The 14,006-nt window shown below is 53.2% G+C and overlaps 1 long non-coding RNA gene across 1 annotated transcript; it reads left to right on the forward strand.

Moving 5' to 3' along the window:
- The first annotated feature begins 952 nt into the window (after positions 1-952).
- On the forward strand, positions 953-11,709 carry LOC123949684. Its single transcript, XR_006820065.1, has 3 exons — positions 953-4,610; positions 8,758-8,893; positions 10,843-11,709. It is a non-coding gene; the product is annotated as an uncharacterized LOC123949684 (long non-coding RNA).
- Positions 11,710-14,006: the final 2,297 nt, after the last annotated feature.

Below are 14,006 nucleotides of genomic sequence, written 5' to 3' on the forward strand. Positions count from 1 at the left end.
AGGGGTAGGGGCAGAGGGAGAGAGACAGTCCCAAACAGACTCCCCGCTGAGCACAGAGCTTCATGTGGGGCTCCATCCCACCCCCTGACATCATGACCTGAGCCGAAATCAAGAGTCAGATGCTTAACCGACGGAGCCACCCAGGCACCCTTGTAAGACCCTTTATTAAGATCTCAGAATTGTCTGAGGCAGTGCTGTGTAGCCTTCTCCACTGTAGGAAAGGGTTTCTAAGAATCTTACGGACGCTGAACTATGGCACACCCATCTGAGGGGACTCTCTGCCGTGTCTTCTGGGCTTGGGCACACAGCTGCTCTCCTCTACCAGCTCAGCGGGGTTGAAAGGGCCTGGGCGGGCACTCACTCCTGGGCTGAGCGCCGCGGTCCTCTGCGTGGTCTCTAATCTTTCAGGAGGCCAGCCCAGGCTTCTGGACAAGGTGGGTTCAGGACAGAGTCCCAGAAGGGCAAAGGCAGATGCCAAAAGTCCTCTTGATGCCTGGGCTCCGAAACTCACATGACCTCACTCCAGCCAGACTCGGTTGTCTCAAGGCCAGCCTCAATTCAAGGGGATGGAGAAACGGGCTCTCTCTCTGGCTGGGACTCAGCAAGGTCATACTTCAGAGGGGCGGGCATGCTAGGATGGGAAGAATCCGTGGCCCTTAAACGAGCTACCACAGGACTTCCTTTCTGTGGGCGCTCATGTTGCTTCGACGCCACAGATGGCTTCGTGTCTCCTCGGAGACCTCATTACCACAAGCCCATGCTTGGCTCCTATTTTTCTGTCAGAAATTGTTTAGTTGCGAGGAGTAGAAATCACTCAAAATAGCTCAAGGGAGGCCGGGGTGATACAGATATGGCAATGACAGAGTGTTGGGCCATAAAACCTAGAGCAGGGAGGGAGAGAGAGGGATCGTTCTCTCATTTACTTTATTTCTCTCTTTTTTCCCCAGGGTCTTCCTTCTCCTCTGTCTCCTCCGTCTCCTCTTCTCTTTCTCCTCCTCCTTTTTCCTCTCCTCCTTCCCTTCTGGTCTACTTACTTACTCTGCATCCTTGTGGCTTCTTTCCTCCCCTATAATTTTGGTCCCAGACATGGAAGCAAGAGTCCGCCCATCTGCGGGGAGAGGGGACACGAAAGGGAACCTTTTCGACTTCGCTTCGTGGGGGTACAAACTGGCTCCGATTCCACAGGCCCCTACAGACCCAGAGCCCAGCCCTCGTTAACCGGAGACTTCATGTCTCTTAGCTCCTATTTTTATGAATGGAAAAAATGGGTCTCTGGCCCCAACGCGAGCTGGCTGCCCTGGATTAGCTCTCCAGTCCTCGTTCCGTCCATCACAGACGTCGGTAAAGACATAATACAAACATGGCTCCCCAGGCGCACCCCCACTGTCGAGCAGGGGCTGCTGGAAATCAGTCTCGACTTACTTCCCTGGGACCCAGGAGAACCCTCCAAGCTGTCCTCTGGAGACCAAAGCAAGGGGCCCTCAAGGAGACACAGCTTGCCCTGTCAGCCCATTCCTCCTCCTCAAGACCTCCAGGTCACCTCAGAAATGGCTGTTTTGCTCCTGGAAGGACAAGCCATGGCCTCCTCCCGTCGGAGGCGCTCTCCAGCCAACACGGAAGAGGTCCTCCCTTTCGTGAACCGCACAACCGTCAGCCTCCATGTCTCCGTCTGCGGGTGGGTGTGGGGTCCCCACCTTACACAGTGGGGGAGGGTCAAGGGCAGCAAATGCCTAATACGGGTCATGGTACTAGAAAAACTAAGAAAAAAATAACAATAATGATAAGGCTAATAAGGAGTAACATATATGAATAGTAACTAAACTGCCTTGGCCTGGGTTTTGAGAGCTTGGGTAGAAGAGTAGGGTCCCCTCAGCCCTGGGGAAACGATAAGGGGTATCAGGTATGTGGTGACTCAGTCAAGTGACTCTTTGATGCCGTGCACGTGTGTGTGTGTGTGTGTGTGTGTGTGTGTGTGTGTGTGTGGTGTGGACAGCAGACTCCTGAGCACCTACAGCTCCCACCATCCCAGCTCTTTAATTTGCCATGGCCTGGGGCGTGGGGTTCCCAGAGCAGGTTGTAGCAATGTCCCCAAAGCAGGGTTTCCCCTGGGCCGTGCCCCTTCCTCTCAAAGTCAGCTGGGTCCCCTGAGGCCCAGGGCCCGGCAGCCTAGTCCAGGGATGGTCCCGCTGAATCTGGGGACAGAGAACTCCCTGATGGATTGTGCAGGCCTGTTTTCCCTTTGCTCGGCTTTCTGCTTTGTGACTGTCGCCTGCTTGGAACACCCCTGTTAGAACGCGGGGTCAGGACTGGGAATGGTGAAATCCAAGTCTGCGAACCCAGTTCCCAGGCAGGGCGGCTGTGTGCGGCCCCAGCAGGAAGCTGGATCCCCACTTGCTGCTTTCGAGTCTGGGGAACTGAGCTGGCAGCCGTTGACCATCCTGCCTCCAAGGCCTGAATGAGATTGGCTTTCTGCCCTTTGTTCCCAGGCCTGGTGAAGTCCCAGAGCTTCTCCTATACGTTTGCTAATTCCCGGTGGGGGGCTGGGGCGCTCCTCTTTCGTGCGCCTACTACCTGGAAGGGCCCCTCTGGAACGTCCCTCACTCACCCTGTCATGGAATTGGCTGGATTTGGAGAAAGGCAGCAACGACACACGCATTGACAAAATACTCATGAATCAGGATCTCTGCTGAAAATTGTTTGGAAAACCTGGGGAAGGGGAAGGGGAAGGGGTGGGCGGAGCCTCATCCCTGAACACACGGTCCCACACCGTTCCAGCTGCCTCTCTCTGCCCTGACAATGTTGCGCATCGTGGATTTGGAGCGGACTGCCTAGGTTCAAACCCCAGCTTTGCTGCTGCTTCCTAGCTTCCCAGCCAGGGGACACCTTCCCCGCCTCCCGGTGGGGGGACTAAGGCGCCTGTCCTGGATGTTTCTTTTGGGGCCAAGCCAAGTTAAAAGGGTCTGTAGTAAAGACTTGGAAGAATGTCTCACTCAGAGAAAGTTTGATAGCAGTGGATGGCAAAGTTTTACCCCTGATTCCTAAAGATCGGGACAGTCATGGTGCTGATCTCAAACAGTGGCTCTGAGAACAAAGAATTGGCTTTAAGTGGGTGGTGGACTTTTTTTTTTTTTTTTTTTGGCTTTTTTGGGGGAGGCTTGCTTGCAGGCATCTAACTCGCATCTTCTAAGGGGAGGAATTCTCTGTCTTGTGCTGTGGGTAGACCACGTGGCCCTTTCCTTCCACAAAAGCCCTTGGCCATTGACACCCAGTCTTGTGACTGTGCCTCCACCAAAGGAACCCCTCCTCTCCGGATTCTGATGGACAGATGGACAGTCCTTCCCAGCAGCAGCAGTGGGGACAGGCTCCAGCCAGCCTGTCCCTTGGCTGGGACGGGGGCTGTGTCCACTGTGACGCATGGCCACTGTGGGCTCCTACCAGTTTTCCCAGTCTTCCCATCCATCCTGTTTGCCCCCTAACCTCTGTGTGCAGCAGAGATCCGCGGCTCCCTCCAGGAGCATGGCCTCTGATCCCGTAGTGCCAGAACATTCGGCTGGGGCCAGGGCTCTTGGAATTTAGCTGTATCGCCCAGCCCCTGTTGAGACTGGGGTGATGGTGGAGCCCACTCTGGGCGATGGGCTGTGAGCGGAGGTGACGTGTGCACCTTCTAGGCGGTGTCCGTTCAGTGAAAGGACAGCCCTCCCCTCCCCTCATTCCCCTTCCCAGCGGCTGCAAGTCCGAGATGCCAGTAAACCTTCATGTATCACGTGCTGAGAGCGTGAGAGACTCGCGCAGAAGAACCACCACGATGTTCAGGTGGGGCATGAAATTCCTGTCTTGTCCGAGCCATTGTTGCCTCTGGTCTCCCCTTTCCAGAAACCCCACGTGCCATATACCTTCCAGTAGGTTGTCTGCTCGGCCTCAGGCAGCCCCAGATGCTACCCTGGTCTCTTCTTGTGTCTTTCCATCCACATTCTCTTGACCTTTAATCCTTTTGAGTTCTTTCTCCCTCTTTCTGTTCTTTCTGTTCTGCTTGGTAAGCAAGCACCTTGCTCGCTGAAGAAGGTGGAACAGAGTGTGCCCATTCCTCATGTTTTCCGGGCAGATCAGGGTATCAGCTAGGATTCGTTATGATTCTCCTCTTCTCCGTGGCTTCTCCCCACTGCAGTCCTGGATGGCCTGGGAGCTGGGAAGTCTCCCTCCTCCCGGGGCTGTGTCCTTTGGTGCTCCGAGGCTTTGGCCCCTGGTCAAGTTTTTACCTTCCTCCCCAGCACTTGTCAAAATATTTTTTTCCAAACAGTGTTCCATTTCCTCCTACGGGGAGCTCTGGGGCCAGCTGGGAGGTTAGTAAGAGTTCCTCCACTCGGGTAGGTTTGTTCTGTTTTGTTTTGCCTGTGAGCCTAGCATCCAGCACTTCCATTTGTTTGATCTCAAGCTGGAAAACAGAACCCAAGGAATCTGAATGCACAGCCCATGGAGAGAGGCCTGCAGGGTCAAGGTCAGCCTCCCCTGAGTGGAGCTGCAGCATCGAGTGGAAAGCAAGAGGATGTCAGCTCTGAAAGGACCCTGAAAGGCCCAGTGGGGTAAAGTGAGGCTGTTGCCGGACACCACAGGTAAGCCAGAGGCCACATCAGGCGTCCTGTGTCTCCTAGGTTGTCCCTGCACGTGAGCGCTCGACACCCAGAAGAATCACTTATGTGTCCTCCTGGGTTCCTAGTGACTCACAGCTTCATAGAGGAGGCTCCCCGAAGTCAGTGCCCTGTGGTAGAGAGTGACCATGTCTAAGAGGTCTGGGGGCATTCAGGAGGGGGCCTACTTTTCTCAGAGGGAGCCCAGGGAAGCTTCCTGGAAGAGGGGGGATTTTAGTTGCTTCTGGATGAACAGTAAGATGAGAACATGTGATTAGAGGATAAGTACCTCTTTTCAAGGATAAGTATGGTTCATGCCACGAAGGTTGATTGTGTGTTGGTGTTTCGGGGTTGAAGGGCAGAGGTGATCCTGCCCCTAGCAGCTTACCATCCAGCAAGGGAGACAGGAAGTGAGCCTAATCCCCCAAGTTAGTGTCTCATTACAGCTGCAACGGACGCTGCAAAGGACAGGATCCGGAGGCTGCGGGACGGTCTAGTGGGCTCTGACCTGGTTGGGGTCTTCGCTGTCACCTCATCTGAGAACTGGGGGGGGGGCGGTGTTAGAGGGGGGAGTAGGAATTGTTACATCAGAGATGGGGTAGGATCTCAGGGAGCCATCACCAGCACAAGCACGGTGTGCAGGAGGGCCCTGAAAAAGGAGTGTGGGATGCCCAGAGTGCAAGGAGGGGAGAGAAGGTCCTGGGGAGGCAGGAGGAGGCGGCCATGTGTTCTCTGCAAGGGTATGAGGGCTAGAATGTCAGCTCAAATGTTTAGGCAAGAAAAAGGATGGCCAAGTCTGCCGGTTGCTCCTACTCTCAGTTCTCCTTCTCTTAGTTGAACTCAGAACTTCAGTTTTTCTGCTGGGCCTGTAACCACTCAGAATAAACACACTTCCCAGTCTCCCTCCTAACTATGTGTAGCCATGTGACTAAGCTGTAAACATCGGAGTGTAAACAGAGATAGAATGTGCAAGTTTAAGGAAATGTATTCAGATGGAGTGAAAGGGGCCTTTCTTTCTAATGGCTGGAAGGGAGACATGATGGCTGGAGCTCAAGCAGCCATCTTCAACCATGAGTTGGGAGCCCTGTATTAAGGGTAGTGAAGTAACAAGGTAGAAAAAATCCTGGATCTTTGATGATCATGGATCTTCTATGACTGTCCTGGATTTGCCTCTACAGAAAAACCAAAAACAAGCAAAGAAAAGTTTTTCTTATTTAAACCACTTAAAGCTGAATAGGATCTATGTTGATAATATGAATTTATTGGAGATGCTGGGGTAGCTCATGCAGTCCTAAGAAGAGCTCAGAAACTGGGGAATCTTCAGGAAGAACATGCTAGGGAACAATGGAATTCAAGATAATTCTAGAACATTCTATAAGGGGGCAAATTAACTAAAGGGGCACCACAGGAGCCAAGAAACAAGGACTACAACAATTATTAGCTCTAGGGAGAACCAGAAAGTCCAAGAATGGAAATATAACCACAGTACTCTACTTGGTTCAGCAGTGAGTAATATTTATTTGATCACAATTATGAAACTCTGACTATGGATTTAATTGAAAATGGAAATGAATTATTTTGGTGGTAATGTCAGAACGAGAAAAGGGACCAGAGCTGCCCCTAGTTCTTATAGTACCTCCAGACAACTGGGGAAACAGGCGTCTTCCTCGAGAGGCTTTGCTGCCTACCGGAAGGAAAATTGTCAAAAGAAGTATGCAAATCCATGATGCTTACGATGTAAGGGAGGTCTCCAAGAGATGTGTGTGTGGGGGGGGTCCTGCAATGGGGGTGTCTGGGAGCAAAAGTCCTTATCCAGCATAAGTCAAGGGGTCGGGTCTAATACTGATGAATCAAGAGGTAAAACATGGTGCAAGTATTCTGAAGTATGGAGATAAATACCCCAAAAAGTAACCAAAATGTTCCAAGTAGTTGCTTCTGAAGGCCGGGATGAGAGACGGAGAAGAGGAAGCCAGAATTTGCTTTTTTTTTTTTTTTTCAAAGAAGCATTATTTAATTTTTCAAAATTACACTTTGAAAATATAAATTTAGGAAAACCCTGACTTCTACATGGTTGCTCCTTCTTTTAAAGCCTCAAATCAGGGCACCTGGGCAGCTCAGTCGGTTAAGTGTCTGTCTTTGGCTCAGGTCATGATCCAGGGGGTCCTGGGATCCAGCCCCACGTTGGGGTCCCTGCTCAGCGGGGAACCAGCTTCTCCCTCTCTGTCTGCCTGCCACTCCCCTTGCTTGTGCTCTTTCTCTCTCAAATAAATAAATAAAACCCTCAAATCACCAGGAGAGTATTCTCTGCAGGTGTCATCAGAGTGGCCGGCTGTGGTTGGCATGACACTGAATCCTGCGGGAGTGACTGTCTGAGCCCCTGTGTCCGCATCCGTAGAATGGGTATATGAGTGTATTCCCAATGCTGCTGGTAGAACTGCGCAGGGCGGGCGAGGGCTGACTTGTGTCTGATACATAGTCCTCTGGGGGGTGTTTGCCGCGCTTGCTACTTTATTTGTTCTGCATCAGACAATCATCAACTTGCCTTAGCTCCCTCCCGCAGTGGTTCGCAAACCACCACGTGCATGAGTCACCTGGGGGCTGGGGAAACACTGCCGGCCCCCCCTCCAGAGTTTCTGATTCAGTATGTCTGGAGTGAGGCCGAGAATCTGCATTTCCAGCAGATGCTAAGGGATGCTAAGGCAGATACTGCCGGCCCAGGGACCACACTTTGAGAACCGCTTCTCTAGAGCACACGCTGCTTTATGATGGACCCAGAGTTGATCTTGGCAGGCAGGCATGAGAGAAGGGAATTGAAAGATCTCCAGCAAGGCTTCTTATGGGAGAATCCAGAGTTGGGGGAGCAGGGCCTTTGCGGGGCTTAGGATGGAAGAGGAATGGGGGAAGGTTTCATAAAAGATATAATATTCCAGCTGGGCCTTGAAGGAGCAGGAAAAACGTGCCAGGCTGATGGGACAAAGAGCATCCCCAGCGAGGTAGGAAGGCAGGAGCATGAGAGAGAATAAGGCACATTTGAGAGTCGGTGCCCATTTGTGCCAAGTCCCATGGCATCCTGAGACAGTGCAACAGAGCTAATGGGGCACCTGGCACGCTGTCGTTGGTGCCCTTAGAGACCCAAAGGGCTAAAATGATGAACGGCACACCCCGTAAGGTACAAGAGGGTCCCAGGCAGGAGACGCTCCTAGAACCTTCTAACGGCTGCCTTCACACCCTCCAGACAAGACATCTTTGATGATGCTCACAGGTTTCAGTGATCTCACACACACAGGGAGAACATCACAGAGACCCATAAAGAAGCCTTTCGTCCCAGGACTGCCCGTTCCAGGGATGTATTTTCACACCCTCGTGGGAGACATAGTTGGCCTTTCCAGGTTGTGCTTGTGGAGAGCAACAGGGCTGATGATCTAAAATGAGGCCTGGACAGGAAAAACCCAGTTGCAAGCTCACCGGGGACACAGCTTTCCTCTTTGGAGGCCTCCTTTCCCCCGGCCCCCCAGCCCCTTCTCCTTCTGTCTGACCTCTCCTGTCGCATGCCCACATGGGGTCCCAGAGCCAGGACGTCATCACACCTTCGTGCTCTCATCTGGTCCTCCGATTTCCTGAGCTAACTGGGCACCGCTAATACCCATTTCATAGAGGAGAAAAGTGAGTTCTATCAGCTGACACAGGCGAGAAAGCCGAGGGGAGAGTGGCGTAGGGGTTGAGAGACCAGATGCTGGAAGCAGCCTGCCTGGTTCAGGTCTCGGCTCCAAACCTGCTAGCCATCGGACCTTGGGCAAGACGCTTAACTCTCCGTGCATCTGTTTCCTCTGCTGCAAAATGAGAGTCTCTTTGAGGGTCACGTAAGTCAGCATATGTCAAACACTTAGAACAGCAGCGGCCAAGTACATGTCCGGTCTTACTGTTGTTAAGTGAATTCCCAGCAGCAAGTGGGCTGAGCCAAGCAGGTTCTAACCTCCCGAGGCTGGTTTCTGGGAGGCGGGGGAACGAGGCTGTGGGGGCTCGCCCTGGGGCCTGCACCCCATACTCCAGACTCACACTGACAAGGGTTTGCGTGACCTTGGTCAATGTCCTGCCTCTCTGAGCCATCGTTTCCGTATCTTTCAACTGTCAGGTCACGAAGTGGTTCAAGGAGTGAACAGGACAATGGCAGCTAAATATAACAGTGTCAGGGTAAAGAGCCCGGCTCTGGAAACTTGCCACCGGCCAGACATTCTCTCTTCTAGCACATTCCAGCTGCGTGACTTTGGGTAAGTTACTTTCTCGCTCTGTGCCTCGGTTTCTTTACCCGTAAAACGCAGATGATTAAATAGTTCCTACATCACAGAGCAGTTGGAGGGAGGAATGTGCTGTCCCTCGAGGATACGCTATCCAAGTGTGTGCCGAGATCATGCCTCACACATCCGCCCTGGGCCTGATATACAGTAGGCGCCCAGTGAACAGCAGCAATGAGGAGGGGAGGAGAGGCTGCAAACCCAGCCTTTCACCTTACTAAACTCTAAAGTCTCCGGGCCAAGAATTCTCCATCCTGAATGCACATTAGAACATAGGGAATTTTTTAAGACCCCAGCACCCAGGAACCCACAGAGATTTTTACTTAATAGCCTATACAGGGCCTGACAGCAAATGATTGTTTTTTTAATTCCCCCAAGCAATTCTAACAAGTGGTCAGGATTGAGAACCACTGAGTTAGAAAACGGAAAAGGAGATATTTTAACTAGGTAGATCTGTCTGGACCTCTTTGAGGAGGTGATATGTGAGCTGAGATCTGAATGGGGAGAAGGAGGTTGCTGGACAGTGACCTGGGTGGGGTGGGAATGTTTCAGACTGAGCACAGAGTAGGTGCAAAGGCCCTGAGGCAGGCACGAGTTTGCTATGTTGGAAGAAGAGCAAGAAGTCCAGAGTAGCAGAGAGGTCCACGTGTGCAGGGAACAGCTGAGGACCCAAGCCCAGGGCAGCAAGGAGGGGAAACTGAGTTTCCCTCTGGCCAGAGGGGCCGAGGTTAGCCTTTGGCCTAGGCAGAAAGCAGTAGGAGGTATTCACCACTCGTGTCCATGGCCAATGTAAGTCAAGTGTCCTCAAATCAGAGAGCTGGGAATTCCTTGGAAATCTCTGTTGATCCCAGCCTCAAATTCCTGAACGGGTTCCATTCCTGGCTCCCACACAAGCTGGCCATCAGCCTAAGAAGGATCCTTTAGGACAGTGAGGTGGGGAGTTGGTCCAGGGTCTATTGAAGGAGGAGGGAGAGAGAGGCTGGGCCAAGTGCCCCCCTGGGGCCCATTATAAAGGCCACCAGGGCTGGCTGCCGCAGGGCTGCCAGGAAAATGCCAGCCTCCTGTGAGGACTTAATTAGTCTGCTGCCCTCATGGCCGAGGAACAGTTCCTTCTCTTCTCAGATCCCGTGATGCGGACAGTGAGGGCAAGGCCGTCGGTGGCGGTGGTGTCTGAGCTTCGGGTGTTTGCTATAGGGAGCATCTATTGTCTGTGGGATGTGCCCGTGTGTCCCCCTTGTCGCATCCAGCTGCACGATCATGTGTCGTCTCCTCACAGGGGACAGCGTCCTGCTACCTGGTTCATGTTTGTGTGTTTCCTTCTGTCTTAGTCATAGCAGAACACGCGATGTCTGAAGCTGTCGTCACCAGGTGTGGTTGCGCGTGTGTGTGTGTGTGCACGCATGAACACGTGTGGACACATATGCGTCCACATGGAGGACGGAATCTGGCTCTCAAGCCCCCAGTCCCCCCTCTGCAACCCATGACCTCAGCTGTCACCCGCGGCCACAGACCTCATTCCTCAGGAGCCACACAAGCACTCGCGGCGGGGGAAGGGCGGGGGGCTCAAGAGGAACACTTCTGGCCCTGCTCCTTTGTGGGCGGGGACCCACTGTCACAGTGGCTGAGACGCTTCCTCCTGCTGGACCGGTTGTGGGGGTGGGCCAGCTGCATCCCAGGGCCGGGGCTCTGACGTGCACTAGAACCCCAAGGCCTGGCTCTCGGCCGCCGAGGCCGCTGTGGGCTGTCTGTGCGTGCGGGTGCGCACCGCCCACACACTCCTGTGGCTTCCCCAGCAGCTGGGGCTCAGGGAAGGGGCCGGGGAAGAGGAAGGAAGTGACTCTCCCCACACAAGCATTCTCAGCCCCTCCTCCCCCATCCGGGACCAGAGGATCTGAGACCTTAGGAGCCTCTCTGCTTATCCACAGGGAGCAAAATGGGAAGAGCTTATGCCTGAGCCCCTCCCTCATCCAACCACTCTTCCAGCAGAAATGGAACATCAGCTCTGCAGGCCTCGAACCCGGGCTGATGTCAGCAGCACCACCTCTCATGACGGAGCGGGCGGCCGCAGACCCCTCTCCCAGCTCGCAGAGCCTCTGGGATCCCCAGCCTCACCCACCTCAAGCCTTTGCAGGAGCTGCGCCCTCTTGCTAGAACACCCCTTCTCCTGACTGCCAGGGACTGGCACCTTCTCTGCATCCAGGTGTCCACTTGGAGGTCACCTCCTCCCACCGAGGGAGGCCTGCCCCGCGTCCCTCCGTGTCACACTTCAGTAGCTTCCTGTCACCTCGCAATCCGGAACTTGTATGACCATCTGCCACTGTGTCATTGCTGACGTCTCTTCTGTCATCCCCTGTGCACACAGACGCTCTGGGAGGGCAGAGCCCCTGTTGGGCTTATGTAATAAGCCCCAGAATTCCAGGATCAGGGCCATATCCAGGAAGTGTCCGCTAACCATTTATGGGGAGTTTAAGAAATACGTTGGACACTCACTGTGTGCCGGGCACCGAGTATTACTACTGTCTCATTTCAACCCCTCAATAACCCCCAAGAAACCCGGGTGCGAATTAGTAGCCCAGTCCTGTATTACTGATAGAAGACTGAAGTTCAGAGAGGTTAAGAAACCTGCCTACAGTCACACAGCCTGTTCGTGGGAGGAGTAGGATTTTTAGTTCTATCTGATGTTGCTGTCCACTTTTAATACTTTGTCCTGCCGTGATCAGGAACAGGAAGAGTAAGGAAAGTCTGGTCAGGGAGACAGACAGACCGAAAAGTGTATTAATTATTCCTCACTGTGAAAAAAACCACCCCCAAAGTCAGGGGCTTAAAACAGCACCCATTGATTACTCCCGACTTGGGGTTTGGTGTTTGGGGCAAGTTCGGCTGGGAGGGCTCTTCCTCTCTGCTCCCTGTGGGACAGATTTTGACGAGAAGAAAGGTCAGCTGACAGGAGGGTTGGAAGCTGGCTGGTGCCAGACGGGCTCCCCACGTGTCTGGCCGGTGGCTGGGGCTTTCAGATGGATGCCTCAGTTGCCCTCCGTGCGGCCCCTCTGGTAGGCTAGCTCCGCTTCCCCTCGGTGGCACCCCAAAAGTGGAGGCTGCACGGCCTCTTGGGAGATTCAGATGTCAATTCCACCACATTTGCACGATTCCAGAGGCGGCAAATTCAACTCTATCTCTTGATGGGACATGCCACAAAATTTCAACTTTAATCTACCACAGTACCCCACTTTGACCATAAGGGTTATTCTACAGGCAAAATGCACTTACCTTCTCCCAGGACTTCCCTAGAGTCTCACCGTGTGGGTCATCAGAGCCCAGGATCCTGCGGGGCCTCCCACTCCAAATCCCTCCCTTCTACCGAGGACACCCAATGGGACCAACAGCAGACATTTCCTTGGCTTCTGATTTTCAGGCATGAGGCCTCTCGGTCCCGGTGTGGGACCCCATGCTGGAGTCTTCAGCCAGCCACCCCCTCCAGACGCCTCAATGCTGGGCGGATGTGAGTTGTTGCTTCTCCCCTCAGCCTCCTTGGAAAAGAGAAGGGGTCTTCCTTCCTTCTTCTACAGCTGGGGGTCCCACAAAACACAGGGGTTGAGCGACGTCCCGGAATTCACAGGAACATTCTCACAGGGATCAGAGTAGAGGTCAGGAGTGGCAATGTCTCTGCAGAGATTGCTTGGTAAGACCAAAATGTTCCTGAGGGCGACGCAAAGTCCTTGTCCCAGAGAAAACATGAAGTGGGATGAAAAATAGATATTCATTCATTCATAAAATTCTTCAATTACAAACTGTTTATTAAGCACCATTGATCACGATGTACCAGGCCTGCTACATGTCTTATGAACAAAGAAGAGGGTCCCTGTTCTCTTACAACTTCTAGTCTTATGAAGTAGACATGCATTAAACACAGAACGAAAGAATGAGATGGGATTTGAAGGAGACGAATGGGATGTTACAAGAATGGCTAATAGGGGTTGACACAGCCTGAGAGATAGTTCTGTGACAAAGTGTTGTTTTAGCTGAAGCTTGAAAAATGAGTAGGCGTTTCCCAGATATAAAAGGTGGGGGGGGGGGGGCAGTAGTGTCGTAGGCAGGAAGAACAGCAAGTGCAAAGGCCCTGGGGTTGGGCTGTGTTTGGTATATTGAAGAAGTAGTACAGCAGCCAGGCTGACCTCGTAGGCTGCCGCAGGGAGGCTGGGCTTCATCCGGTGACAGCAGCAAAGGCCCTGCTGCTTCACTGCTACTGAACAAATGCCACGTGCCAGGTGATTCTGGTATATTATCTCACTTAATTTTTCCCACCAGCCTGTGCAGTGCAGTCCATCAGCCTTGCTTTACAAACTTGGTAAGCAGGGCTCAGAGAGACTGAGGCACTGGATCGCTCAGCCGTGCCCAGTTCTGAAACAGGGATGAGAAGTCGCGGTCCCCCTTTCTTCGAACCTCACTGGACAGGAGGAGAGCCGAAGGGGTCATCTCCTCCTGTGCCCGCTGCTGGTTTTGCAGGCCTGGGAAGCAAGCACTGCCCTGTGTGCAGACCCGTATGGGTACATACTGACCCATCTCCGAGGCCTTCCTCCTTGGGCAGACTTGACCTCCGTCTGTAGACCACAGTGAGCCTGCCTCATCAGCTGTGCCCACAGGGAAGTGCCCCTTCCTTCCTCCTACACAGACACATCTGAATGGCTCTTCGGTCATTATCAGCTTCAACTCTGTGTCCCTCTGTAAGCTCCCTGAGGTTAGGAGCCATATCTGTGTGGTTCTTCATTATAACTCAGACCAGACCCATAGCCAGCCTCTCATGATTGCTCAGTAAGTGGATGTTTCTGCAAAGGCTGGAGGACGGGAAGATGCCCAAACATTAAAACTAGAGCTACCCCTTAGACTTCACTAAGTCCAGCCTCCAAATGGGTTAGAGGAGACTGGGGCTCAGAGAGGGCAGGATCTCACCTTGGGTCACACAGCAAACGAGCAGCAGGAGGGAGGCCACGTTCCTAGTCCACCGCCCCTCGCTAGGCCAGCAATCCGAGAGTGGAAGGAGGGACCCCATGAGCCTGCTATCCACTGCCGTCGCAGGAATGTCCCCCAGGCC

The sequence above is a fragment of the Meles meles genome, chromosome 8 (genome assembly GCF_922984935.1).
Source record: "Meles meles chromosome 8, mMelMel3.1 paternal haplotype, whole genome shotgun sequence".
Classification (NCBI taxonomy): Eukaryota; Metazoa; Chordata; class Mammalia; order Carnivora; family Mustelidae; genus Meles; species Meles meles.